General features: G+C 45.7%; 1 long non-coding RNA gene across 2 annotated transcripts in view; it reads left to right on the top strand.

Annotated features, from left to right (window-relative positions):
* Positions 1-26,958, top strand: part of LOC137525365 (uncharacterized) — a 60,006-nt gene that overhangs the window by 21,783 nt on the left and 11,265 nt on the right. Inside the window, exons 2-4 of one of the 2 annotated variants that reach the window (XR_011022914.1) lie at positions 2,292-2,380; positions 3,118-3,269; positions 14,383-14,478. This is a non-coding gene — a long non-coding RNA (uncharacterized lncRNA). The remainder of the gene's footprint in view (positions 1-2,291; positions 2,381-3,117; positions 3,270-14,382; positions 14,479-26,958) is intronic. The other variant, XR_011022915.1, reaches the window with a different exon arrangement.

Raw genomic sequence — 26,958 nt, 5'->3', positions numbered from 1 at the left:
CTGTGCTTTCAAATGGGCTTATCTGCCATGTCTGCCTAATGCTGGGAATATACGTTACGTTTTTGCGGAGAATCGTTCCAATAGATGCCTTCAATAGATAAAAGAACAGTGCAGACAAAACTTTTGTCTGCACTGTTCTGAAGAAGGGGACCCTGAGTGGCCCCAAAACAATTGTTAACCATAGCGTTGACATGTGACTTGGAAATAAACTACGCTCATTGAGAAGCTGGTGTGCTGACAGATCAACTTTACTACTTGCGCGCTGACATGTGGCGGTGGCAGACCTAGAGCCTATTTTTAAATGGTCTTAGGTCACCTCGTTTATTTATAAAAGCGCTCGGGAGATCGCTATACAAAGCACTTTTTTTTGCGATTTCTCTATACTTTCTATTGAGCTAAAACACTCAGAAAAAAGTGGGAATCGGTGTCGGGCAGAGCGTAGTGAAACATCAGTATTGTAAGTTAATAATATTGTTTACTAGCGGCACCACCCCCCACATAGGCCTTGTCTGCACGGGGTCACCTGCACCAGAGGTGCCAATCCTTTAGAAACCCGAGGTGAGGGGGATATGGAGGCTGCCATATTTATTTCCTTTTAAACTAATGCAGATTGCTTGGCTGTCCTGCTATATCTCTGCCTCTCATACATTTAGCCATAGCCCCTGAACAAGCATGCGGCAGATCAGGTGCTCTGACCGAAGTCTGGAGTAGCTGCATGCTCGATTCAGGAGTCTGACTCAGAAACAACTGCAGCCAGAGAGATCAGCAGGACTGCCAGGTAACTGGTATTGCTTAATAGGAAAAAACTATAGCAGCCTCCATATCCCTGCATTAGCTCTACGTTGGTGCCGCTATGTTGGTAGTGATGATCAGTTCTATGTACTTTGAATTGTGGTTGGAATGCCATTAATAAACATACATATCCCCTCCCCCTGCTTACACCTCCCTTAAAAGATACCAGAGCCCAAATAAAGATGAGAAATGGAAGGGGTGGGGGGGTGGGGGGGGGGGGGTTTGAGCTGTGCTGATGCTCACCCAGAGCCGGCCTTTGGGGGGGGCAAGTGGGGCAATCGCCCCAGGCCCCGCGCTTGAAGAGGCCCCGCGCACCGCCACTCAGAGCCGGCCTAATTTAATATTCAGAGTCTGCTGCGCGGGCGGCCACCGCCGGCGATGGCTCACTGACCCGATGCGCTTCCTGTATGTGTGGAGCGCATCGGCATCCTTTCCCTCCTCTGCTGCCCGGCTGCTGGGTGCGCTCTGCGGTGACGTCACGAATGACGTCATATGCATGCGCAGAGAGAGCTCTCCCCGCGGCAGCCCGACCTGAAGAGCCGACCAGGACTGAGCGAGCAGGAGCCACTGTCTGCAGCAGCAGCCGCCGGACCTGGACAGAGGCCAGGCAGAGCAAATACCGGTCCGACTCCTGTACCAGGTGGGAGGATTATTTGTGGGGCCGTTAGCTAATTAGTAAATTTGGGCGGGACACTGGGGCTGGGGGATCATTATTATTGTATACTAGCTACATACTGGGCACTATGCTAGCTATATACTGGGCACTATACTTGCTATATACTGGGCACTATACTAGCTCTATACTGGGCTCTATACTGGGCACTATACTAGCACTTATGGCTCTAGGCCCCGCATGTGACACTCGCCCCAGGCCCCGCATACTCTAAGGCCGCCTCTGTGCTCACCACTGCCCCCCCCCCCCCCCCCATTCTCCAATCTTCCCCTCTGGCCCCAGCATTATGACGTCATGTGCAGGCAGTGGCGTAGCTAAGGAGCTGTGGGCCCCAATGCAAGTTTTACAATGGGGCCCCCCATGCACTCTATACATAACAATTGATACGGCGCACCAAAACCTGCCAATGGCAACTACAGTGTCAGAGGTGCAAGAAGGGGATAGGAAACAGTTTGTTAATGATTACCACTATTCAAAGCATCTATAGAAGTGATTATTATGAGCACAGGACCAATAGAGAGATAATACAGCAGTTGAGGGAGAGCCCTTTGGGGCCCCTCTAGCCCAAGGGCCCCGATGCGGTCGCTACCTCTGCACCCCCTATTGCTACGCCCCTGTGTGCAGGCGTAGAGTGCTCCCAACTGTCCCTCTTTTGGAGGGACAGTCCCTCTTTAGGAACCACACCCCTTTAACCCTCTTTTCTCCTCCTGTGTCCCTCTTTCAGGACTGATGTACAGAGCTATGTAAAATATGTGTTTTTCTACTGGAAAATGTGTTTAATTGACTTTATTTCCATCCTTTAAATGTATATATTCCTTTTTTTCAGATGTTAATATGAAGGAAAATGAACCAGGATAGACAGTCCCTCTTTCCTCCTCAGTTGTCCCTCTTTCAGGACTTTGTCCCTCTTTCTATGTAAATATTATAATTCTCTACTACAAAATGTGTTTAATTGTCTTAAAACTTTATTTCCATTCTTTACATTGATATATTACTAATTTTAAAATGTTAATATGAAGGAAAATGAACCAGGATAGAAAGGATCAGTGTGGTTTGAATCGTAAAAAGAACATATTTTTCTTATGAAATCTTTATGGTAGGCGTGACTAGGGGTGTGTTGGGGGTGTGGCTAGATGTGTGGCAGGGGTGTGGCTTAAGTGTCCCTCTTTTTGATCTCAAAGAGTTGGGAGGTATGGCTAGAGATAGCCCAATGTAAAAGTTGTACTGCAAGCTCCTGGCCTTGGTCAAGGGTGTAAGACTTGCCCCTGTGAGCCCTGTCATCGCTGTGGAGCCTTAGCGCTAATGGGGTCCTGACAGTCCTGGGGTGCAGAGTTGGGGCATGATCCTCATAATTGACCTTGTCTCAGCAATCACGTCGCCCCCTGCGATAAATTGCAGAATGTAAATCAGAAAGAAGACAAATGTTAAAATGGGCAAATGCTAACTAAATAATTTATATTATTATTTGGCGTCAACATCTTCTGCAGCACTGTACAGAGTATGTAGTCTTCAAGTCTTGTCATTAACTGTCCCTCAGACGAGCTCACAATCTAATCCCTACTATAGTCATATGTCTATATCATGTAGTGTATGTACCGGAGTCTAGGGCCAATTTCAGGGGAAGCCAATTAACTTATCTGTATGTTTTTAAGATGTGGGAGGAAACCAGAGTGCCAAGAGGAAACCCACACAGACACGGGGAGAACATACAAACTCCTTGCAGATGTTGACCTGCCGGGGATTTGACCCAGGGACCCAGCGCTGCAAGGCGAGAGCGCTAACCACTACACCACCGTGCTGCCTGGTGAATATTGTAAAAAAAAAAAATATATATATACAATTCTTATTAATGACGTTTTTTTCACTACAGTTCCTCTTTAAATGACAACTGAAGAGAGAGGTATATGGAGGCTGCCATGTTTATTTCCTTTTAATCAATACCAGTTGCCTGGCAGCCCTGCTGATCCTCTGCCTCTAATACTTTTAGCCATAGACCCTGAACAAGCATGCAGTATATCAGGTGTATCTGTGATTATTGTCAGATCTGACAAGACTAGCTGCATGCTTGTTTCTGGTGTTATTCAAACACTTCTGCTGCCAAACAGACCAGCAGGGCTGCCAGGCAACTGGTATTGTTTAACAGGGAATAAATATGGCAGCCTCCATAGTCTTCTCACTTCAGTTGCCCTTTATGTTTGCCACATGCTTTTTTCCGGTGTGTGATTCAGACACTACTGCAGCCAAATAGATCAGCAGGACTGCCAGGCAACTGGTATTGTTTAATATGAAATAAATATGGCAGTCGCCATATACCTCTCACTTCAGTTGCCCTATAAGCTTTCCCAGCTGGTAAGTAGAAGGACCAGGACAAGTATTTCTTTCAGATGAGGTTTAATTTTTGAGCACATTTTTCCATCTTGGTTAGGCTTGGCACTAGGCTCCCCTCTGTGGGTGTTTTGGGTGACATGTGGGTGACATTTACAGAAGTGGGTGTCTGCAGACTGGCTGTCCTTGTTTTGTGCAGACACATCAGTGTAATTAACAAGAGGTAAAGGTGAAACCAGCACGATGTTCAGCCAGGATTGTGTTGTAGAAATAAGTTGCAAATTTATTGAGTCTCATAAAAAAAGCTGTTTCTCACTGTACAGATGCACTAAATCGATGTATTCCGTTCCTGGATAGTGACCTACAGAGAGAGAGGTGAAAGCCAGCATCTGACCTTCCCATCAAATGCAAGACACGGGTCTGTCTATGCAGTGGTGTAGCTATGGAGCTGTGGGCCCCGATGCAAGTTTTACAATGGGGCCCCCCCAAGCACTCTCTACATAACAATTGATACGACGCACCAAAACCTGCCAATGGCAACTACAGTGTCAGAGGTGCAGGAAGGGGATGGGGAGCAGTTTGTTACTGATTACCCCCAAGCACTCTATACATAGCAATCCCTGCCAATGGCAACTACAGTGTCAGAGGTGCAGGAAGGGGATGGGGAGCAGTTTGTTACTGATTACCCCCAAGCACTCTATACATAGCAATCCCTGCCAATGGCAACTACAGTGTCAGAGGTGCAGGAAGGGGATAGGGAGCAGCTTGTTACTGATTACCACCAAGCACTCTATACATAGCAATCCCTGCCAATGGCAACTACAGTGTCAGAGGTGCAAGAAGGGGATGGGGAGCAGCTTGTTACTGATTACCACCAAGCACTCTATACATAGCAATCCCTACCAATGGCAACTACAGTGTCAGAGGAGCAAGAAGGGGATGGGGAGCAGCTTGTTACTGATTACCCCCAAGCACTCTATACATAGCAATCCCTGCCAATGGCAACTACAGTGTCAGAGGTGCAAGAAGGGGATGGGGAGCAGCTTGTTACTGATTACCACCAAGCACTCTATACATAGCAATCCCTGCCAATGGCAACTACAGTGTCAGAGCTGTAAGAAGGGGATGGGGAGCAGCTTGTTACTGATTACCCCCCAAGCACTCTATACATAGCAATCCCTGCCAATAGCAACTACAGTGTCAGAGGTGCAAGAAGGGGATGGGGAGCAGCTTGTTACTGATTACCACCAAGCACTCTATACATAGCAATCCCTGCCAATGGCAACTACAGTGTCAGAGGTGCAAGAAGGGGATGGGGAGCAGCTTGTTACTGATTACCACCAAGCACTCTATACATAGCAATCCCTACCAATGGCAACTACAGTGTCAGAGGAGCAAGAAGGGGATGGGGAGCAGCTTGTTACTGATTACCCCCAAGCACTCTATACATAGCAATCCCTGCCAATGGCAACTACAGTGTCAGAGGTGCAAGAAGGGGATGGGGAGCAGCTTGTTACTGATTACCACCAAGCACTCTATACATAGCAATCCCTGCCAATGGCAACTACAGTGTCAGAGGTGCAAGAAGGGGATGGGGAGCAGCTTGTTACTGATTACCACCAAGCACTCTATACATTGCAATCCCTGCCAATGGCAACTACAGTGTCAGAGGTGCAGGAAGGGGATGGGGAGCAGTTTGTTACTGATTACCCCCAAGCACTCTATACATAGCAATCCCTGCCAATGGCAACTACAGTGTCAGAGGTGCAAGAAGGGGATGGGGAGCAGCTTGTTACTGATTACCACCAAGCACTCTATACATAGCAATCCCTGCCAATGGCAACTACAGTGTCAGAGGTGCAAGAAGGGGACGGGGAGCAGCTTGTTACTGATTACCCCCAAGCACTCTATACATAGCAATCCCTGCCAATGGCAGCTACAGTGTCAGAGGTGCAAGAAGGGGATGGGGAGCAGCTTGTTACTGATTACCCCCAAGCACTCTATACATAGCAATCCCTGCCAATGGCAACTACAGTGTCAGAGGTGCAAGAAGGGGATAGGGAGCAGCTTGTTACTGATTACCCCCAAGCACTCTATACATAGCAATCCCTGCCAATGGCAACTACAGTGTCAGAGGAGCAAGAAGGGGGTGGGGAGCAGCTTGTTACTGATTACCCCCAAGCACTCTATACATAGCAATCCCTGCCAATGGCAACTACAGTGTCAGAGGAGCAAGAAGGGGGTGGGGAGCAGCTTGTTACTGATTACCCCCAAGCACTCTATACATAGCAATCCCTGCCAATGGCAACTACAGTGTCAGAGGTGCAAGAAGGGGACGGGGAGCAGCTTGTTACTGATTACCCCCCAAGCACTCCATACATAGCAATCCCTGCCAATGGCAACTACAGTGTCAGAGGTGCAAGAAGGGGATGGGGAGCAGCTTGTTACTGATTACCCCCAAGCACTCTATACATAGCAATCCCTGCCAATGGCAACTACAGTGTCAGAGGTGCAGGAAGGGGATGGGGAGCAGCTTGTTACTGATTACCCCCAAGCACTCTATACATAGCAATCCCTGCCAATGGCAACTACAGTGTCAGAGGTGCAGGAAGGGGATGGGGAGCAGTTTGTTACTGATTACCCCCAAGCACTCTATACATAGCAATCCCTGCCAATGGCAACTACAGTGTCAGAGGTGCAAGAAGGGGACGGGGAGCAGCTTGTTACTGATTACCCCCAAGCACTCTATACATAGCAATCCCTGCCAATGGCAACTACAGTGTCAGAGGAGCAAGAAGGGGATGGGGAACAGCTTGTTACTGATTACCCCCAAGCACTCTATACATAGCAATCCCTGCCAATGGCAACTACAGTGTCAGAGGAGCAAGAAGGGGATGGGAGGAGCTTGTTACTGATTACCCCCAAGCACTCTATACATAGCAATCCCTGCCAATGGCAACTACAGTGTCAGAGGTGCAGGAAGGGGATGGGGAGCAGCTTGTTACTGATTACCCCCAAGCACTCTATACATAGCAATCCCTGCCAATGGCAACTACAGTGTCAGAGGTGCAAGAAGGGGACGGGGAGCAGCTTGTTACTGATTACCCCCAAGCACTCTATACATAGCAATCCCTGCCAATGGCAACTACAGTGTCAGAGGTGCAGGAAGGGGATGGGGAGCAGCTTGTTACTGATTACCACCAAGCACTCTATACATAGCAATCCCTGCCAATGGCAACTACAGTGTCAGAGGAGCAAGAAGGGGACGGGGAGCAGCTTGTTACTGATTACCCCCAAGCACTCTATACATAGCAATCCCTGCCAATGGCAACTACAGTGTCAGAGGGGCAGGAAGGGGATGGGGAGCAGCTTGTTACTGATTACCACCAAGCACTCTATACATAGCAATCCCTGCCAATGGCAACTACAGTGTCAGAGGAGCAAGAAGGGGACGGGGAGCAGCTTGTTACTGATTACCCCCAAGCACTCTATACATAGCAATCCCTGCCAATGGCAACTACAGTGTCAGAGGAGCAAGAAGGGGATGGGGAACAGTTTGTTAATGATTACCACTGTTCAAAGTATCTATTAGAAGTGATTATTATGAGCACAGGACCAATTGAGAGCTAATACTGTAGTTGAGGGAGGACTCTTCGGGGCCCCTCTGGCCCAAGGGCCCCGATGCGGTCGCTACCTCTGCACCCCCTATTGCTACGCCCCTGTGTCTATGCTGCTGTGCCCAACAAGTTCTTTCCTATGGTGATATTATTGCATTGCCCGGGTATGTATTTGGCTGCTGTTGGCTCTGCCCACTTATTCTAATCCTAACACAGTCAATGACCAGGTTTGTGAGCTTTGGGGTCCTTGGCATCAATACATTTGTATTTTCCCGTTGAAGTGAACTAAATCTGATTGGCTGTTTGTGGCCCTGGCCTTTTCTGAATTTGAACCTTAGTCACCCAATGACCAACTGTACCAGGTTTGAGTCTTGTCCCATTAACAGTGCAAGAATGACAGCAATTTAAATATTCCCCTTGAAAATGAATAGGTGAATTTTGATTGGCTTTTGTAGGCTCCACCCACTTTTCTGAATATTTATCCCAGTCACCCAGTGACCAACAAAGTTTGAGAACCCTGCCATTAACAGTGTAAGAATGGCAGCAGTTTACATTTTCCCAGTGAAATTTGTAATTGGCTATGCCCACTTTTTGTAACCTTGACACGCTGTCACTCAATGAAGTTTGTAAGCTTTCGGGCTCCTGGCATCAAAATTGTGTGAATGGAAACAGTTTATTCAGCAAAGAGACCTGATTGGCCATTTGTGGCTCCACCCCTTTAGTGAATTTTAACCCCAGTCACTAATGGCCTTTGCCATTAACTGTGTAAGAATGGGAGCAGTTTAAATATTCCCCTTGAAAATCAATAGGTGAGTTTTGATAGACTATTGTAGGCTCCACCCACTTTTCTGAATATTAATCCCAGTCACCCAGTGGCCAACTGTGTCAAGTTTGAGAACCCTGCCATTAACAGTGTAAGAAAAGCTGTAGTTTACATTTTCCCATGTAAAAAGTTGGCTGTTTTTGGCTCCTCCCACTGTTTCTAACATTGACATACAATCACTCAATGACCAAGTTTATGAGCTTTGGGAACCTTGGTATCAATAATTTGCATTTTCCCATAGTAATTAAAAAAATTTGGCTGTTTGTGGCCCCATCCCCTTTTCAGAATTTGAACCCCAGTCACCCAATAACAGACTGTACCAGATTTAAGGCCTCTGTCATTAACAGTGTAAGAATGGCAGCAATGTAAATATTCCGCTTGAAAATCAATACGTAAATTTTGATTGGCTGTTGTAAGCTCCACCAACTTTCCTGAATATTACTTCTAGTCCCCCAGTGACCAACTGTGTCAAGTTTGAAAACCCTGCCATTAACAGTGTAAGAATAACTGCACTGTTGGCTCCACCCACTTTTCCAAACCTTGACACACAGTCACTATATAACTAAGTTTGTGAGCTTTGTGGTTCTTGACATCAATAATTTAAATTTTCCCACTGAAATGAAACAAATCTGATTGGCTTTTTGTGGCTCCTTCCCCTTTACAGAATTTGAACCCCAGTCGACTGTACCAGATTTGAGGCCTCTGCCATTGACAGTGTAAAAGTGGCAAATATTCCCCTTGAAAATCAATAGGTGAATTTGTGATTGGCTGTTGTAAGCTCCACCCACATTCCTGAATATTAATCCCAGTCACCCAGTGACCAACTGTGAGAAGTTTGGGAACCCTGCCATTAACAGTGTAAGAATGGCTGCAGTTTATATTTTCCCATGTAAAAAATTTAGTTATTGACTTCGCCCACTGTTTGTAACCTTGACATACAGTCACTCAATGACCAAGTTTATGAGCTTTGGGGTCCTTGGTATCAATAATTTGTATATTTCCATAGAAATTAAACAAATCTGATTAGCTGTTTGTGGCTCCGCCCCCTTTACAGAATTTGAGTCTCCCAGTGACTGACTGTACCAGGTTTAAGGCCTCTGCAACTAAGTGTGTAAGAAGGGCAGCAATGTAAATATTCCCTTTGAAAATCAATAGGTGAATTTTGACTGGCTGTTGTAGGCTCCACCCACTTTCCTGAATAGTAATCCCAGTCATCCAGTGACCAACTGTGCAAGGTTTGAGAACCCTGCCATTGACAGACAGTGTAAGAATGACTGCAGTTTATATTTTCCCAGTGAAATTTGTTTTTGGCTCCACCCACTTTTTGTAACCTGGACACACAGTCACTCAATGACCAAGTTTGTGAGCTTTCAGGTTCCTGGCATCAAACATGTGTGAATGGAAGCCTTTTATCCAGCAAAGAAATCTGACTGGCTGTTTGTGGCTCCGCACCCTTGCACCAAGTGTGCCAAGTTTGAGATCCCTGCAATTAACATTCTAAAAATGGCTGCAGTTTACATTTTCCCATTTAAAATGAATGGCTGAAATTTGATTGGCTGTTTTATGCTCCGCCCACTTTTCCTGGATTTGTAACCTCGGTCACCAAGTGACCACCTGTGCCAAGTGTGAGGACTCTGGCTTGATTACTGTGAGAATGGCAGCCTTTCACATTTTTTCCATTGACATGAATGGGTGAAATCTGATTAGCTGTTTGTAGCTCCGCCTAGTAGTGCAGGGGGGACGCAAGACCCCCAGAACATATCATCCCAGGTAGTAAGGGATCTGTATACCAAGTTTCGTTGCACTGACATCTTCTGCAGCACTTTACAAATTACATAGTCATGTCACTGACTGTCCTCCGAGGAGCTCACAATCTATGTATTTATATAGCAGTGACAACTTCTGCAGCACTTTACAGAGTACATAGTCATGTCAATGACTGTCCTCAGAGGAGCTCACACTCTAATCCTACCATAGTCATAGTCTAATGTCCTACCATAATATTATTATGTATTTATATAGCACTGACATCTTCTGCAGCAATAACGCACTGCAATGAAAAATCAAATCGTTCACAGTGCACACGTTGGGTTGGTGACTAGCGCTGCACGTTAAGTGAAAGTGCTGCATGCTGTGCGTTATACATGTTATTAGCTGTGCTGGACTGTTTTCACATGCTCAGTAATGACTTGGAGACATACTTTTTATTTCCTGTATTTTCTACTATATACTGTATGCGTTGGTAAAGCTGCATTGCGACTTTTTGGGCACGTTGCTGTGTAACTTTGTGTTCCGACTTTAACGTTGCATCAAACCGCAATCTCCCACAGTGAAAGAGGCCTTAAAAGTGGTCTGAAACTCCGACATAACATTCAATAAAAATGTGTTTTGCTACTTTTTATTACTCATACAGTTACCATATTTGCTTTTGTGCATAAGTAATATTGTCTGTTTACAAATTACAAGTTTCCAAAGTGTAATTTATCTTTGCCCTGAAATGCCATTGCATTTTATTCCAACTGCTTTTTATTATATATTAACATCTTCTAATTAGCTGTTCTGAGCTGTTTGTGTGCTTGAAGCACAGAGAGCTTCCTAGAGAGCTCCTTTTTACTTGTTACACTGTGTTTACACACATGTATCAACATAGGAGTGCAAACAAAGATACTGTTATCTCCAGTTTGGATGCGGATTGGAAGCTGAATAGCAGGACAAAGTGCTTTGTTTAACCATTTCAGTGATGTTCTGTTAAAAAAAAAAAAATCTGGGATAGGAGCTTTCAAGCTGTTAGGAATATTTTAGAGCAATGCAGAAATGCTGTTACTTTGAAAGTATGGCCTATTAAATCTAGCCTAGCAGTCTGTGGCCTTGATTCATAAAAGGGTGTGCGCTAAAAAAAATCCTGCCGTTAAAATACCGCATTCAGTATTTTAGACTTTTGTGTGCCAATTCATACAAATGTTCACAGGTGCGGTAGGTTTTGTAATTTACAAAAATACTATACTTCACTTCAAAAAAACCTGTTCAGTAACAGCAGAAGAGTTGTGGCGTTATTACAAGCTGTTTCCTGCAGTGACGGCATCACAATAGTAGAGGCATTTTGACATCCCTTTAGAATGTACATGTTTGTTATACTGCCTTTGCTTGCTCTGAATCTGTCCATTAGTCTCTACTAGTCTTTCTTAAGGTGCGTACACACATGCGACTATAGTCGTTTGTAACGATCGTTCCCCGATCTTTACCAACGACGATCGTTACAAAAAACGAACCAACGACTATTAAGGCAAACGACGAACGAGGCAAATCGCTACAAAACAAAGTTCTGTCTTGGCGGATTTTTACCACCGACGATCGTTAGCAAAAGTGGTACATCGTTGGAAACGATCGTTCGTACCAGGCTGGACATGCGTATTTCACTTTTTCTCCAAGGAACTTTACAATTTTATGCGCAGGCGCATTAAGTGCTTTTACGTGGTGTAACGTTCGTTCTAACGATGTGATCGTTACACACTTTTTACAACTAACTTTACTTCGGTCGTTCTTTCGTCAATTAAAAGTTCGTTCGTCGTCCTCAACGAACGATCGTTGTCGCATGTGTGTACGTAGCATTAGTCTTTCTTAGGGCTGGAACCCACAAGAGCGTTTTTTTGAGCATTTTGGCAGCGCTGCGATACGCTAGCGTTTTGCCAAAACGCTCAGCTGATGTTAATGGATGGGGCAACTTCCACAGGAGCGTTTGCGTTTCCCAGAAACGCAAACGCAGGACCTGCAGCATTTTGCGAGCGTTAGCGCTTCAATGTAAAGTATTGAAACGCTAGCAGAAACGCTCAGCAAAACCTAAACTGAGCGGTTTTGCTAGCGTTTTGCGGTTCAACACACTGTAACAAAATTAAAAATAATTCACAGGACCAATCAGGATAAAAACGCGAAACGCAAAACGCTACACAACCGCTGAGGAAAAAAATACACTGTTGCAAAACGCGACCGAAAACTCGCATGAATCCGCTTGCAAACCGCTCAGGCAAAACGCTAGCGGTTGCGTTTGCGGATTTCAGTGGGTTCCAGGCCTAAAAGTGTACCAGAGCTGAACAAAAGAAAAAGTTTTATACATACCTGAGGCTTCCTCCAGCCCCATAAGCTTGGATCGCTCCCACGTCGCTGTCCTCCGCTGTCTGCAACTCCGGTCCCTTAACTTCTGTCAGTCGCGGCCAGTCTGACGTAAGAGTGGACTGGAGAGATACGTAAAGATACGTAGAGAGCACATTTCTCTTGCACAGACTGGCCATGACTGACTAAAGTGACGGGACCAGGTACCAGAGCTGCAGACAGCGAAGGACGGTGGCGTGGGAGCGATCCAAGCTTATGGGGCTGGAGGAAGCACCAGGTATGTATAAAACGTTTTATTTTCTTCAGCTCTGGGTTCCTTTAACATTAAGCCACAGCTTAGATGAACTTCCAGGAGACTTTACACATGCCATGCTTAGGTGATTTCCCCACTTGCTCCTCTGCATCTTCAAACAGGAGCCTAAGGGGTTAAATGACCAAACGGCCACAGGGGAAGCCGCTTTTGTTCCGTTCTCTCTGCCTGGGGGCTAAAAACTTGTTTCACCTGTGGGCAGGGGGTGGTTATGGTTAGGCGACCAGGACGGGTGATGGTCAAGCTTAGGAATCTTAGAGGGAGGGTTATGTGTGACTGTAGAGTTCGGTTTTGCTATAGTTAAAAAATCGTTACATTTTCTGATATTTTATTAATTAAAAATTCCACTCTGAAATACTAGAATATCGGTAAAATACAGATATTCTACTGTCGGCTCCTCCCAAGTGCCTAAATTTCACCGCCCCTTTATTTCATGCACGCGGATTTGTGTGCTGCCCAGCCAATAGGCTATAATACCCCTTCATTATAGTGACGACCAATCGCCGCAGTTTATCTGGTACAGTTCTCAGAATTAGGGTACCCGTCCCGGGCACAAATGTGACCCAGGCAATGTCCTGGGTTTTCCCCCAGATGTCCCTTGTTGGCCTTCGGATGTCTCTTGTTGGCCTTCGGATGTCTCTTGTTGGCCCTCAGATGTCTCTTGTTGGCCCTCGGATGTCTCTTGTTGGCCTTCGGATGTCTCTTGTTGGCCCTCAGATGTTTCTTGTTGGCGTTCAGATGTCTCTTGTTGGCCTTCGGATGTCTCTTGTTGGCCCTCGGATGTCTCTTGTTGGCCTTCGGATGTCTCTTGTTGGCCCTCGGATGTCTCTTGTTGGCCCTCGGATGTCCCTTGTTGGCCCACAGATGTCCCTTGTTGACCTTCGGATGTCTCTTGTTGGCCTTCAGATGTCTCTTGTTGGCCCTCGGATGTCTCTTGTTGACCTTCGGATGTCTCTTGTTGGCCTTCGGATGTCTCTTGTTTGCCCACAGATGTCCCTTGTTGACCTTCGGATGTCTCTTGTTGGCCTTCAGATGTCTCTTGTTGGCCCTCGGATGTCTCTTGTTGGCCTTCGGATGTCTCTTGTTGGCCTTCGGATGTCTCTTGTTGGCCCTCGGATGTCCCTTGTTGGCCCTCGGATGTCTCTTGTTGGCCCTCAGATGTCTCTTGTTGGCCCTCGGATGTCCCTTGTTGGCCTTCAGATGTCTCTTGTTGGCCCTCGATTGTCTCTTGTTGGCCCTCGGATGTCTCGTTGGCTCTCCTCGGATGTCTCTTGTTGGTCCCCAGATGTCCAAGCCGCCAGACTCCGTGGTCACACGATTGGCGTCCGTTGTTGTTATGTACACACAGCAAGTGAACACCGCTCCACTCCACCCGGTCCAAATACTGTGCTCGACCTGGTCAGCAAGTCCAAAACCACAGGAAGAAGTAGGAGGTCCGCCCTTGTCAGAGGAACGTTTAACCTTTATTTATGGACATATCCAATCAACCAAGGCATGCATCAAATAGCTGACTTGTTTCGGACTAATAGTCCTTAATCATAGCTTGTTGTTATGTACTGTAATATAAAATCCTGTGCCCTCCTCCTGACATTGACCAGCCCACCCTCTCTGTTCCTCCTGGTTGGGCACAGAAAAATCTGGTCACTGTACCACCATGCCTCATAGGGGCACGATGTTGACTTCCAGTAACCTTCAGACTTATAAGTGACTCTATTCTCTCTTCTCTGTTTTCTAGTGCACATCCACAGCTAACGAGAAGCCTCATTTACTCCCAGCAGCCAGGATCTGTGCGATAGCATCTAGTTCTCTGCAGCGATGATATAAATCACAGGTATTGTACTTACGTTATGTCATATGAAATTTGCACAATGCCATAGAACTTCCTGGTTGTCATAAAATGTGTACCTCACTGAGCCAATGCCACGGCCAGGAGAGAATTTATGGTTCCGTATCCACGTCATATAACCAGTGCTATGACCTAACCAGCGGCAGAAGGCCAGGTGTGGTGACTGACCCCCCTTCCTCCCAAGCTATGCAACGCCAGGCAAGTGTCTTTACACAGCTCGGGTACCACAAGCCAGGGTAAGAATGGCAAAATCACTCAGCAAAGTAACAATGGCTCTAGCTCACAAAATATGCGGGTAAAGAGGTTTACCACCAGGGGTGGCTCTAAGATCGAGGTGGCCCTGGGCAGAGAAAGAACCAGTGGCCCCTTTGCCCGCCATGTCAATTTGGTACCTTATGCACGGTAAATGGCCACATCCGTTGTAGACACTACATAGCAGCCCTATGCTCCTGACACAAATGTTTAATGTCTGTTGAAATTTGCCACAGTGTTTTGACTCCGCCCCCACTGCCTCGGCGTGTGGTGTCCTTTCTCTGGGACGCTGGGGGTGGGGCTACAGACAGCGCCTTTACTAGTCACGCACGCAGGTGCTGGCACAGCACACAGACGTGGTGTCACTGTGACCTGCTGCGCTGCAGTGAAGTGAGGTACTGGCAGTGACGTGTGCAGCCATAGTGACCAGGCCGTCCCTCGGTGAGCGCATGTGGTGGCCCCCTCTTGGAATGGTGACTCTGTGCAGGTGCACAGATGGCACATGCCTAAGGCCACCCCTGTTAGCAGTACTTACGTCATTTGAGTAGCACGCATTGCACAAATTGCACCGTATCCCCAGTACCTCGGGTTGCGCAAAGTGTGGCTCTCAAAAGGACTGGTAAACTTGCTGTGCACTGTTTGCACATGGCAAATTTGCCGGCATTAAGGGATTGTTCACACCTAGGGCGTTTTGTGGTTTTTTTTTTAAACGCCAGGGATTTTTAAAAACACCTTAAAAGCACTTGTGCAATGATTCCTTATGGGACAGTTCATATCAGCGCTGCAAGGACCATTTTTCTGGGCGATTTTGCTACAATGGAAGGTATTGGAAAAGCGCAAAACTCTCACAAATTGCTTTATCCTGAAATTGCGTTCGTGCTTTTATGAATAAATACATTGGGGTTGATTCGCTAAACCGTGCTAACGCATAGCACGGCAGTTAACACGCCTTATCAGAGATAACACGCCTTACCAAAGTTAACACGCCTTATCAAAGTTAGCATGCCTTATCAGAGTAGCATAGTGAGAGCTACGGGCTCAGGGCAGGATTAGTGGAGCTCTCCTCATTGCCAATTAGCAGGCATACGTTTGTAGCGCTCGTTATGCTACTCTGATAAGGCGTGTTAACTTTGATAAGGCGTGTTATCTCTGATAAGGCGTGATAGCACAGTTTAGTGAAACAACCCCCTTGTATTTATTGAAAGAGTGGAAGAGTTCACTTCTTGACTAACGCCAGGAAGTGAAAAAACAGAATCGCTCTACAAAAGCGCTTACAAAAACGCTTTGTACAAAATTGTAGCGTGCAGTGGAGCACCAGGAGTGGGAAAAGCGCAAAAAAAATCGAAAATCACTGGCGTCAGCGATTTAGTGAGCTAACCACATTATTTTCTACAAAATTTGTACTTTGTGTTCACTGAACTTGTCTTCACAAAATCCAGGTCATTCAAGACAAATAACATTTATATTGTGCTTTTCTCCTGGCGGACTCAAAGCGCCAGAGCTGCAGCCACTAGGGCACACTCTATAGGCAGTAGCAGTGTTAGGGAGACTTGCCTAAGGTCTCCTACTGAATAGGTGCTGACTTACTGAACAGGCAGAGCCGAGATTCGAACCCTGGTCTCCGGTGTCAGAGGCAGAGCCCTTAACCATTACACTATCCACTCTGTATTAGATACGTATTTATCACAAGTGACATACGAGATCCACTCGACCTTCTGGAAATATCTTTAAAGAGAACCTGAGGTGAGAGGGATATGAAGGCTGACATATTTACACTATTTCCTAATAAACAATGGAAATTGGACACTTCCACCATCCTGCACCGGGAAGGGGTAGCTCTTTTGTTCTTTTGCCACACTTTTTGTAGGCGTGGGGTTTCTTATATTGGGCATGCTTGCTGGGGGGAGAGATTATTGTACTGGTCACTGTTACTAAGGGGGTTGTGGCAGGGGCGTAGCTACAATTCATGGGACCACCCAGGAAAAATGTAATTGCCCCCCCAGGGTTCACACCCTTTACCTTGCCTACCCTTGGTGACCCTTATGGACAGGTAGTGAAGTAAACAAAGCACACACACAGAGCCTGCAGGGCAGTGCATAACTTCTCCCTATCACAGCAGAGCTAGCCCATTCCTCTCTGGGTTGACAAAGCTTGACAAAGAAATGAAGATTAGATATATTACAGAGACAGTGCAACTAGAAAAGGCTGCAGTAATCCAGACCACATTAGAACAGGTATAGGAACTTCTAGGATAGAAGAAATAAGGCTGACAATTTTTTTACAGAGTCTCTTCATAGCTACTATAAAAAAAAAATGTAGCAGAGCAGCATTCAAACAGTTAAACACAGCACTTTGTCCTGGCATGGAAAGCCCCTTCAGCTTAGGATCAGATCCAAAGTGCAGATAACAGTATCTTTTGTTTACATTCCTCAGTTGTTACATTGGGCCTGATTCACAAAGCGGTGCTAACAGTTAGCACGCTAGTGAAAAGCCCTTTATCATGTCTAAACTCTGTTTAGGCATGATAAGTTTAGGTGTGATAAGTTTAGGTGTGATAAGTTTAGGCATGATAAGTTTAGGTGTGATAAGTTTTTAGGCGTGATAAGTTTAAGCACCAACTGGGTTAGCACCGCAGTGCACAGCTGATCAAAAGTTTTGCGCTAGCAAAGTCTGGTGCACTTTGCATAGAGTTTAATGGCGCTGCTTTGCGTGCGGGACTTTGCGCGCGATCTAAACTTATCTAAACTTATCATGCCTAAACTTATCATGCCTAAACTTATCACACCTAAACTTATCATGCCTAAACTTATCATGCCTAAACTTATCATGCCTAAACTCAGTTTAGGCATGATAAGTTGTTTAGGTGTGATAAGTTTAGGCATGATAAGTTTAGGCATGATAAGTTTAGATAAGTTTAGATAAAAATGGTTATCACGCCTAAAGTCTTTAACTGGGTTATCACCACTTTGTGAATCGAGCCCATTGGGTTTAACAGATGAGAAGAGCTCTCTCAGCTTTGGGCCTCTTGCACACAACATGCGTTTCCCATTTTGACGCAATTTTACATGCAATTCCGATTTGCGATTTTTAATCGGTACTGCATTCTGCGTTTTTTCAACGTTTTTCTTCTTCTTTTGATAGCAACCAGAGAAAATCGGAGTCGCAAATTGGAAACGCAAATCGGAATCGCAAATCGGATTTGCAGTGTGCAGGGGGCCTCAAGCATACACACAGTTCAGAATAGCTCACTAGAAGATTTATTTATAAAAAAGCTGCTTGAATAAAATGCAATGGCAGCCTTCAGAGCAGATAAACTGTACTTTGGGAATTTGTAAACAGACAATATTACTTGTGCACAAAAGCAAATATGATAACTGTATGAGTAATAAAAAGTAGGAATACACATTTTTATTGAATGTTGTGTCAGAGTTTCAGACCACTTTAAGTAGGGGGGGGTGGAGGGGTCCATGAAATTTTTGCAGGGGCCCCATGCTTTGTTATTTCGCCCCTGCTTTATTGCAAGAGTTCTAGGACACTTTTTTTTAATTTTTTTACCATATACATTTATTGGGTTAAATTGTGGTAGGCTTCCGCACTCAGCCAGCGCAGCTGAATAACAACAATTAATAGCCTCACAACCTGCTAGCAGCCTTCTGAGTTCCGGGTAAATATTATTTCACTCTGAAAGGAAAGTGGAACAAGCCCTGTCATATTCAGGGAACAGGAACATAATAGAGGTTTCTGGGCTAGCTTTGCCCATAAAGTTTCTTTGCTCAGGGCAGAGTCTGCAGCTCAGGTAATGGTTTCCTGCCGCCGGCCTGTTGTCTTCATCGTCGCAGTCCATGCAGGGGCGGATTTAGACTTTTTGTGCCCCTAGGTCAAGTGTGTTGTGGCTCCCTTTCATGTACAGCAGCCCCCTCCTATACCATGTGCAGCCCCCTCATCCATGAACAGCAGCCCCCTTCCCATTCCATGTGCAGCCCCCTCTTCCATGTCTTCTCTTCATGAACAGCTTCCTTGTGCTTCAGATTCCATTACAGAATAACATGCATATTGTGGATGCAAAGAGCCAGAGCTGCAGCCACTAGAGGGTGCTCTATAGGCAGGAGCAGTGTTAGGCCAGAGCTGCAGCCACTAGGGGGCACTGTATAAGCAGTAGCAGTGTTAGGCCAGAGCTGCAGCCACTAGAGGGCGCTCTATGGGCAGTAGCAGTGTTAGGCCAGAGCTGCAGCCACTAGAGGGCGCTCTATGGGCAGTAGCAGTGATAGGCCAGAGCTGCAGCTACTAGGGGGGCGCTCTATAGGCAGTAGCAGTGTTAGGCCAAAGCTGCAGCCACTAGGCGGCGCTCTATAGGCAGTAGCAGTGTTAGGCCAGAGCTGTGGTCACTAGGGGGCGCTCTATAGGCAGTAGCAGTGTTAGGCCAGAGCTACAGCCACTAGGGGGCACTCTATAGGCATTAGCAGTGTTAGGCCAGAGCTGCAGCCACTAGGGGGTGCTCTATAGGCAGTAGCAGTGTTAGGCCAGAGCTGCAGCCACTAGGGGGCGCTCTATAGGCAGTAGCAGTGTTAGGCCAGAGCTGCAGCCACTAGGGAGCGCTCTATAGACAGTAGCGGTGTTAGGCCAGAGCTGCAGCCACTAGGGTGCACTTTATAGGAAGTAGCAGTGTTAGGCCAGAGCTGCAGCCACTAGGGGCACTCTATAGGCAGTAGCAGTGTTAGGCCAGAGCTGCAGCCACTAGGGGGTGCTCTATAGGCAGTAGCAGTGTTAGGCCAGAGCTGCAGCCACTAGGGGGCACTCTATAAGCAGTAGCAGTGTTAGGCAAGAGCTGCAGCCACTAGGGGACGCTCTATTGGCAGTAGCAGTGTTAGGCCACAGCTGCAGCCACTAGGGGGCGCTCTATAGACAGTAGCAGTGTTAGGCCAGAGCTGCAGCCACTAGAGGCTGCTCTATAGGCAGTAGCAGTGTTAGGCCAGAGCTGCAGCCACTAGGGGGCGCTCTATAGGCAGTAGCAGTGTTAGGCCAGAGCTGCAACCACTAGGGGGTACTCTATAGGCAGTAGCAGTGTTAGGCCTGAGCTGCAGCCACTAGGGGGAGGTCTATAGGCAGTAGCAGTGTTAGGCCAGAGCTGCAGCCACTAGGGGGCGCTCTATAGGCAGTAGCAGTGCTAGGCCAGAGCTGCAGCCACTAGGACGCACTCTATAGGCAGTAGCAGTGTTAGGCCAGAGCTGCAGACACTAGGGGATCTCTATAGGCAGTAGCAGTGTTAGGGAGTCTTGCCCAAAGTCTCCTTACTGAATAGGTGCTGGCTTAGTGAGCAGTTAAAGAGACACTGAAGCGAAAAAAAAATGATGATATTATGATTTGTATGTGTAGTACAGCTAAGAAATAAAACTTTAAGATCAGATACATCAGTCTAATTGTTTCCAGTACAGGAAGAGTTAAGAAACTCTAGTTGTTATCTCTATGCAAACAAGCCATTAAGCTCTCCCACTAAGTTAAGGTGCCCATACACTCGTCAGATTGGCAGCAGATAGATAAGAAATGCATCTGATGATCTATCTGATGCGTTTTTAGAACATTTTTTACCAGGATAGAATTCCAATAGATTTCAGTTTGAAATCTATTGAAATTCGATCTGATGGAATTTTTTGCCATCAGATTTCCATTAAGGCCAATGCAAACTGATAAGCAATCTCATCAGATCGACCTAAATTTTCCACCCTGCCAGCTCGATGGAAATCCTTAGAAATCGATCGAAATTGGCCATCGATCGGTCGATTGGCCAACCGATTTGCAATCGATCTATCGATCGATCGATCGGGATCGATCGGTCGGCCAGAAAATCGGCTGAGTGTATGGGCCCCTTTAGTTGTGGAGAGGGCTGTTATCTGACTTTTATTATCTCAACTGTAAGTGAACTGTTTACTTTTATGTGCCAGAGGAGAGGTCATTAGTTCACAGACTGCTCTGAAAGAATCATTTTGAATGCTGAGTGTTGTGTAATCTGCACATATTAGAGAATGATGCAATGTTAGAAAAAACACTATATACCTGAAAATAAAAGTATGAGAATATTTTCTTTGCTGCTAATCTTCTAGTAATTATTCATAGTACACAACCAATTCACTATATCATATTTTTTTTTTCGCTTCAGTGTCTCTTTAAGGTAGGTGTATGTAATTGGACAAGGGCAAGAGGACGGAGCTTATGGTAGGTATGTGTTTGAAAATGGGGGGGGGGGGCAGAGATGGACTAGATGTAATGGCGCTCTAGTCAAGCAAGCTAGTAGATGTGTTGCCCACTTGTGGTCTTTTTGGTAAGCTGAAGTGGAGGGAGATCAGAGAAGGTGGCAGTTGGGCCCCTTAAAACCCACTACGCCCCAGGCACCCGCCTAGGTTGCCTGGAGGATGATCCCGCTCTGGTAGGGGGGTTGTAATGGTAGGTGTGTGTGATTGGAAAGGGGTGGACAGAGGTCATGCTAGGTTCTGTGATGAAAGCATAACTTTTCTTCTTTGAGGACACTGTAAGATGAGTGACGCCTGAGCAGAGAATCCATAGGGTGGCTATTTAGCAATGACTGCATTAGAATAACTCAGAGCAGCTTAATGATTGCTAATTCTGGAGATAGGCCTTCTCCTCACACGACACTTTTATCTTGTGCCTCGGATTCTGGCAAGCGTTGTACTCTGATGGCGATATGAAATGTGCTTGGCTGTCTGGTGAAGGGGCTCAGCTGTGGTAGATGGATGGCGATACATGTGTCAGTGTAAGAACGCTGGGACTCAGGTGTGTCATCCGCATCTCATACTCTCCCATGCTGGCCCAACACACACGAAATTCATCATAATCTCCGGAAACGACTGTACAGTCACTGCAAAAGGAGCCAAAAAGTGAGGGTTTAAAAGAGGTCCTGTAGTGACATATAGCAGAATGCAGTAAAGAGGTCCTGTAGTGACATATAGCAGATTGCAGTAAAGAGGCCCTGTAGTGACATAGAGCAGATTGCAGTAAAGAGACCCTGTAGTGACATATAGCAGAATGTAGTAAAGAGGCCCTGTAGTGACATAGAGCAGATTGCAGTAAAGAGACCCTGTAGTGACATATAGCAGAATGCAGTAAAGAGGCCCTGTAGGGACATATAGCAGAATGCAGTAAAGAGGCCCTGTAGTGACATATAGCAGAATGCAGTAAAGAGGCCCTGTAGTGACATATAGCAGAATGCAGTAAAGAGGCCCTGTAGTGACATATAGCAGAATGCAGTAAAGAGGCCCTGTAGTGACATATAGCAGAATGCAGTAAAGAGGCCCTGTAGTGACATATAGCAGAATGCAGTAAAGAGGCCCTGTAGTGACATATAGTAGAATGCAGTAAAGAGGCTCTGTAGTGACCTACAGCAGAATGCAGTAAAGAGGTCCTGTAGTGACATATAGCAGAATGCAGTAAAGAGGCCCTGTAGTGACATAGAGCAGAATGCAGTAAAGAGGCCCTGTAGTGACATACAGCAGAATGCAGTAAATAGGCCATGTAGTGACATAGAGCAGAGTGCAGTAAAGAGGCCCTGTAGTGACATATAACAGAATGCAGTAAAGAGGCCCTGCAGTGACATAGAGCAGAATGCAGTAAAGAGGCCCTGTAGTGACATAGAGCAGAATGCAGTAAAGAGGCCCTGTAGTGACATAGAGCAGAATGCAGTAAAGAGGCCCTGTAGTAACATATAGCAGAATGCAGTAAAGAGGCCCTGTAGTGACATAGAGCAGAGTGCAGTAAAGAGGCCCTGTAGTGACATATAACAGAATGCAGTAAAGAGGCCCTGTAGTGACATAGAGCAGAATGCTGTATAGGAGCCCTGTAGTGACATAGAGCAGAATGCAGTAAAGAGGCCCTGTAGTGACATATAGCAGAATGCAGTAAAGAGGCCCTGTAGTGACATAGAGCAGAATGCAGTAAAGAAGCCCTGTAGTGACATAGAGCAGAATGCAGTAAAGAGGCCCTGTAGTAACATATAGCAGAATGCAGTAAATAGGCCCTGTAGTGACATAGAGCAGAGTGCAGTAAAGAGGCCCTGTAGTGGCATAGAGCAGAATGCAGTAAAGACGCCCTATAGTGACATAGAGCAGAATGCAGTAAAGAGACCCTGTAGTGACATAAAGCAGATTGCAGAATAGAGGCCCTGTAGTTACATATAGCAGAATGCAGTAAAGAGACCCTGTAGTTACATAGAGCAGAATGCAGTAAAGAGGCCCTGTAGTGACCTTTAGCAGAATGCAGTAAAGAGGCCCTGTAGTGACATATAGCAGAATGCAGTAAATAGGCCCTGTAGTGGCATAGAGCAGAGTGCAGTAAAGAGGCCCTGTAGTGACATATAACAGAATGCAGTAAAGAGGCCCTGTAGTGACATATAGCAGAATGCAGTAAAGAGGTCATGTAGTGACATATACAGTGGTGTGAAAAACTATTTGCCCACTTCCTGATTTCTTATTCTTTTGCATGTTTGTCACACTTAAATGTTTCTGCTCATCAAAAACCATTAACTATTAGTCAAAGATAACATAACTGAACACAAAATGCAGTTTTAAATGATGGTTTTTATTATTTAGTGAGAAAAAAACCTCCAAATTTACATGGCCCTGTGTGAAAAAGTGATTGCCCCCCTTGTTAAAAAATAACTTAATTGTGGTTTATCACACCTGAGTTCAATTTCTATAGTCACCCCCAGGCCTGATTACTGACACACCTGTTTCAATCAAGAAATCACTTAAATAGGAGCTATCTGACACAGAGAAGTAGACCAAAAGCACCTCAAAAGCTAGACATCATGCCAAGATCCAAAGAAATTAAGGAACAAATGAGAACAAAAGTACTGTAATTGAGATCTATCAGTCTGGTAAAGGTTATAAAGCCATTTCTAAAGCTTTGGGACTCCTGCGAACCACAGTGAGAGCCATTATCCACAAATGGCAAAAACATAGAACAGTGATGAACCTTCCCAGGAGTGGCTGGCCGACCAAAATTACCCCAAGAGCGCAGAGTAAACTCATCTGAGAGGCCACAAAAGACCCCAGGACAACATCTAAAGAGCTGCAGGCCTCACTTGCCTCAATTAAGGTCAGTGTTCACGACTCCACCATAAGAAAGAAACTGGGCAAAAACAGCTTGCATGGCAGATATCCAAGGCGCAAACCACTTTTAAGCAAAAAGAACATCAAGGCTCGTCTCAATTTTGCTAAAAAAACATCTCAATGATTGCCAAGACTTTGGGGAAAATACCTTATGGACCGACGAGTCAAAAAGTTGAAGTTTTTGGAAGGTGCGTGTCCCGTTACATCTGGCGTAGAAGTAACACAGCATTTCAGCAAAAGAACTTCACACCAACAGTAAAATATGGTGGTGGTAGTGTGATGGTCTGGGGTTGTTTTGCTGCTTCAGGACCTGGAAGGCTTGCTGTGATAGATGGAACCATGAATTCTACTGTCTACCAAAAAATCCTGAAGGAGTATGTCCGGCCATCTGTTTGTTAACTCAAGCTGAAGCGATTTTGGGTGCTGCAGCAGGACAATGACCCAAAACACACCAGCAAATCCACCTCTGAATGGCTGAAGAAAAACAAAATGAAGACTTTGGCCTAGTCAAAGTCCTGACCTGAATCCTATTAAGATGTTGTGGCATGACCTTAAAAAGGCGGTTCATGCTAGAAAACCCTCAAATAAAGCTGAATTACAACAATTCTGCAAAGATGAGTGGGCCAAAATTCCTCCAGAGCGCTGTAAAAGACTTGTTGCAAGTTATCGCAAATGATTGCAGTTATTGCTGCTAAGGGTGGCCCAACCAGTTATTAGGTTCAGGGGGCAATTTCTTTTTCACACAGCTCCATGTAGGTTTTGAGTTTTTTTTCTCACTAAATAATCAAAACCATCATTTAAAACTGCATTTTGTGTTCAATTATGTTATCTTTGACTAATAGTTAACGGTTTTTGATGAGCAGAAACATAAGTGTGACAAAAATGCAAAAGAATAAGAAATCAGGAAGGGGGCACATAGTTTTTCACACCACTGTAGTAGAATGCAGTAAAGATGCCCTGTAGTGACATATAGCAGAATGCAGAAAAGAGGCCCTGTAGTGACATATAGCAGAATACAGTAAATAGGCCCTGTAGTGACATAGAGCAGAGTGCAGTAAAGAGGCCCTGTAGTGACATATAACAGAATGCAGTAAAGAGGCCCTGTAGTGACATAGAGCAGAATGTAGTAAAGAGACCCTGTAGTGACATAGAGCAGAATGCAGTAAATAGCCCCTGTAGTGACATAGAGCAGAATGCAGTAAAGAGGCCCTGTAGTGACATAGAGCAGAATGTAGTAAAGAGGCCCTGTAGTGACATAGAGCAGAATGCAGTAAATAGCCCCTGTAGTGACATAGAGCAGAATGCAGTAAAGAGGCCCTGTAGTGACATAGAGCAGAATGCAGTAAAGAGGCCCTGTAGTGATATAGAGCAGAATGCAGTAAATAGGCCCTGTAGTGACATATAGAAGAATGCAGTAAAGAGGCCCTGTAGTGACATATAGCAGAATGCAGTAAAGAGGCCCTGTCATTACATAGAGCAGAATGCAGTAAAGAGGCCCAGTAGTGACATATAGCAGAATGCGGTAAAGAAGAGGCCCTGTAGTGACATATAATAGAATGCAGTAAAGAGGCCCACTTTTATGGTAATTATTCTGGTCTCCGCATCAGAAACACTTCCTATATCTATATATTGCTTAGCCTAGGCTGTTTAGCTATGCGGAATTCTTTCCCTCAGAGCATTCCTGGAGACCAGGCATTATTTTCACTGGCTTCGGAACACATAGTAAACAAACATTCCGCAGAGCTGCACCTGACAGCAGTAATGGTGCTAGGGATGAGCGTAATGACCTAATTACGAATTTCCGAAATTTCGCGAAATTACTACAATTACGATTTTAGCAGTAATCGAAATTTCGTAATTTTCGCAAATTACGCAAATTTTCGTAATTACGATTACGAAATTTAGTATTTTAAAGTTTGCAAAGGTTTCTATCCCTCTAGATGCCTAAAATGAATAACCAACCTCCTCCTCCTCCTCCTCCTCCTCCCTCTCTCTCTCTCTCTCTCTCTCTCTCTCTCTCTCTCTCTCTCTCCAGAGATCTGTAGTATTTCAAAACCATACTCACATTCATGACATGTCCAGGGATCAAACCCAGGCCAACCACATGGAAGACAGCTATGCTCACCACCATACCACCAAACACACACTAAATAGACTGCTAACCTAAATCTTACTTGTAGACAGTCATATGAGACACATGCTGGGTGCAGGGCTTTGTGATTGGACCATGGACCATGCGATAGAGTGAGGTGCAAAAATGAAATCATGCCTAGCAGAGGATGGTTTCACAATGCTAAATGCTAGGCTGGCTGTGGTGCAATTGGTTAGTGCGTCTGGCTGGTAACAGCAAGGTTACAGGTTCAATTCCATCCAGGCATGTCTTTTCCTTTTGCGTTCAACAGTTGTCCAAACAGAGCCAACAGAGCCCCAGATAGCCATGTAGAGTTAGGTCACAGCTAGCCTGGCTGTGGTGCAATTGGTTAGTGTGTCTGGCTGGTAACAGCAAGGTTACAGGTTCGATTCCATCCAGGCATGTCTTTTCCTTTTGCGTTCAACAGTTGTCCAAACAGAGCCAACAGAGCCCCAGATAGCCATGTAGAGTTAGGTCACAGCTAGCCTGGCTGTGGTGCAATTGGTTAGTGTGTCTGGCTGGTAACAGCAAGGTTACAGGTTTGATTCCATCCAGGCATGTCTTTTCCTTTTGCGTGCGCGCGCTGCGCCATTGAACCCCATGGGGTATTTTGCGTGCGTAAAACTTTACGCATGCAAAACTTTGTGCTCGGTGTTTGGACAACAGTTGAACGCAAAAGGAAAAGACATGCCTGGATGGAATCGAACCTGTAACCTTGCTGTTACCAGCCAGACGCACTAACCAATTGCACCACAGCCAGCCTAGCATTTAGCATTGTGAAACCATCCTCTGCTAGGCATGATTTCATTTTGCACCTCACTCTATCGCATGGTCCATGGTCCAATCACAAAGCCCTGCACCCAGCATGTGTCTCATATGACTGTCTACAAGTAAGATTTAGGTTAGCAGGTCTATTTAGTGGTGTGTTTGGTGGTATGGTGGTGAGCATAGCTGTCTTCCATG

The sequence above is a fragment of the Hyperolius riggenbachi genome, chromosome 7 (genome assembly GCF_040937935.1).
Source record: "Hyperolius riggenbachi isolate aHypRig1 chromosome 7, aHypRig1.pri, whole genome shotgun sequence".
NCBI lineage: Eukaryota > Metazoa > Chordata > Amphibia > Anura > Hyperoliidae > Hyperolius > Hyperolius riggenbachi.
Note: the sequence above shows the minus strand (reverse complement) of the source record. Positions and strands in the feature narration are given on the sequence as shown.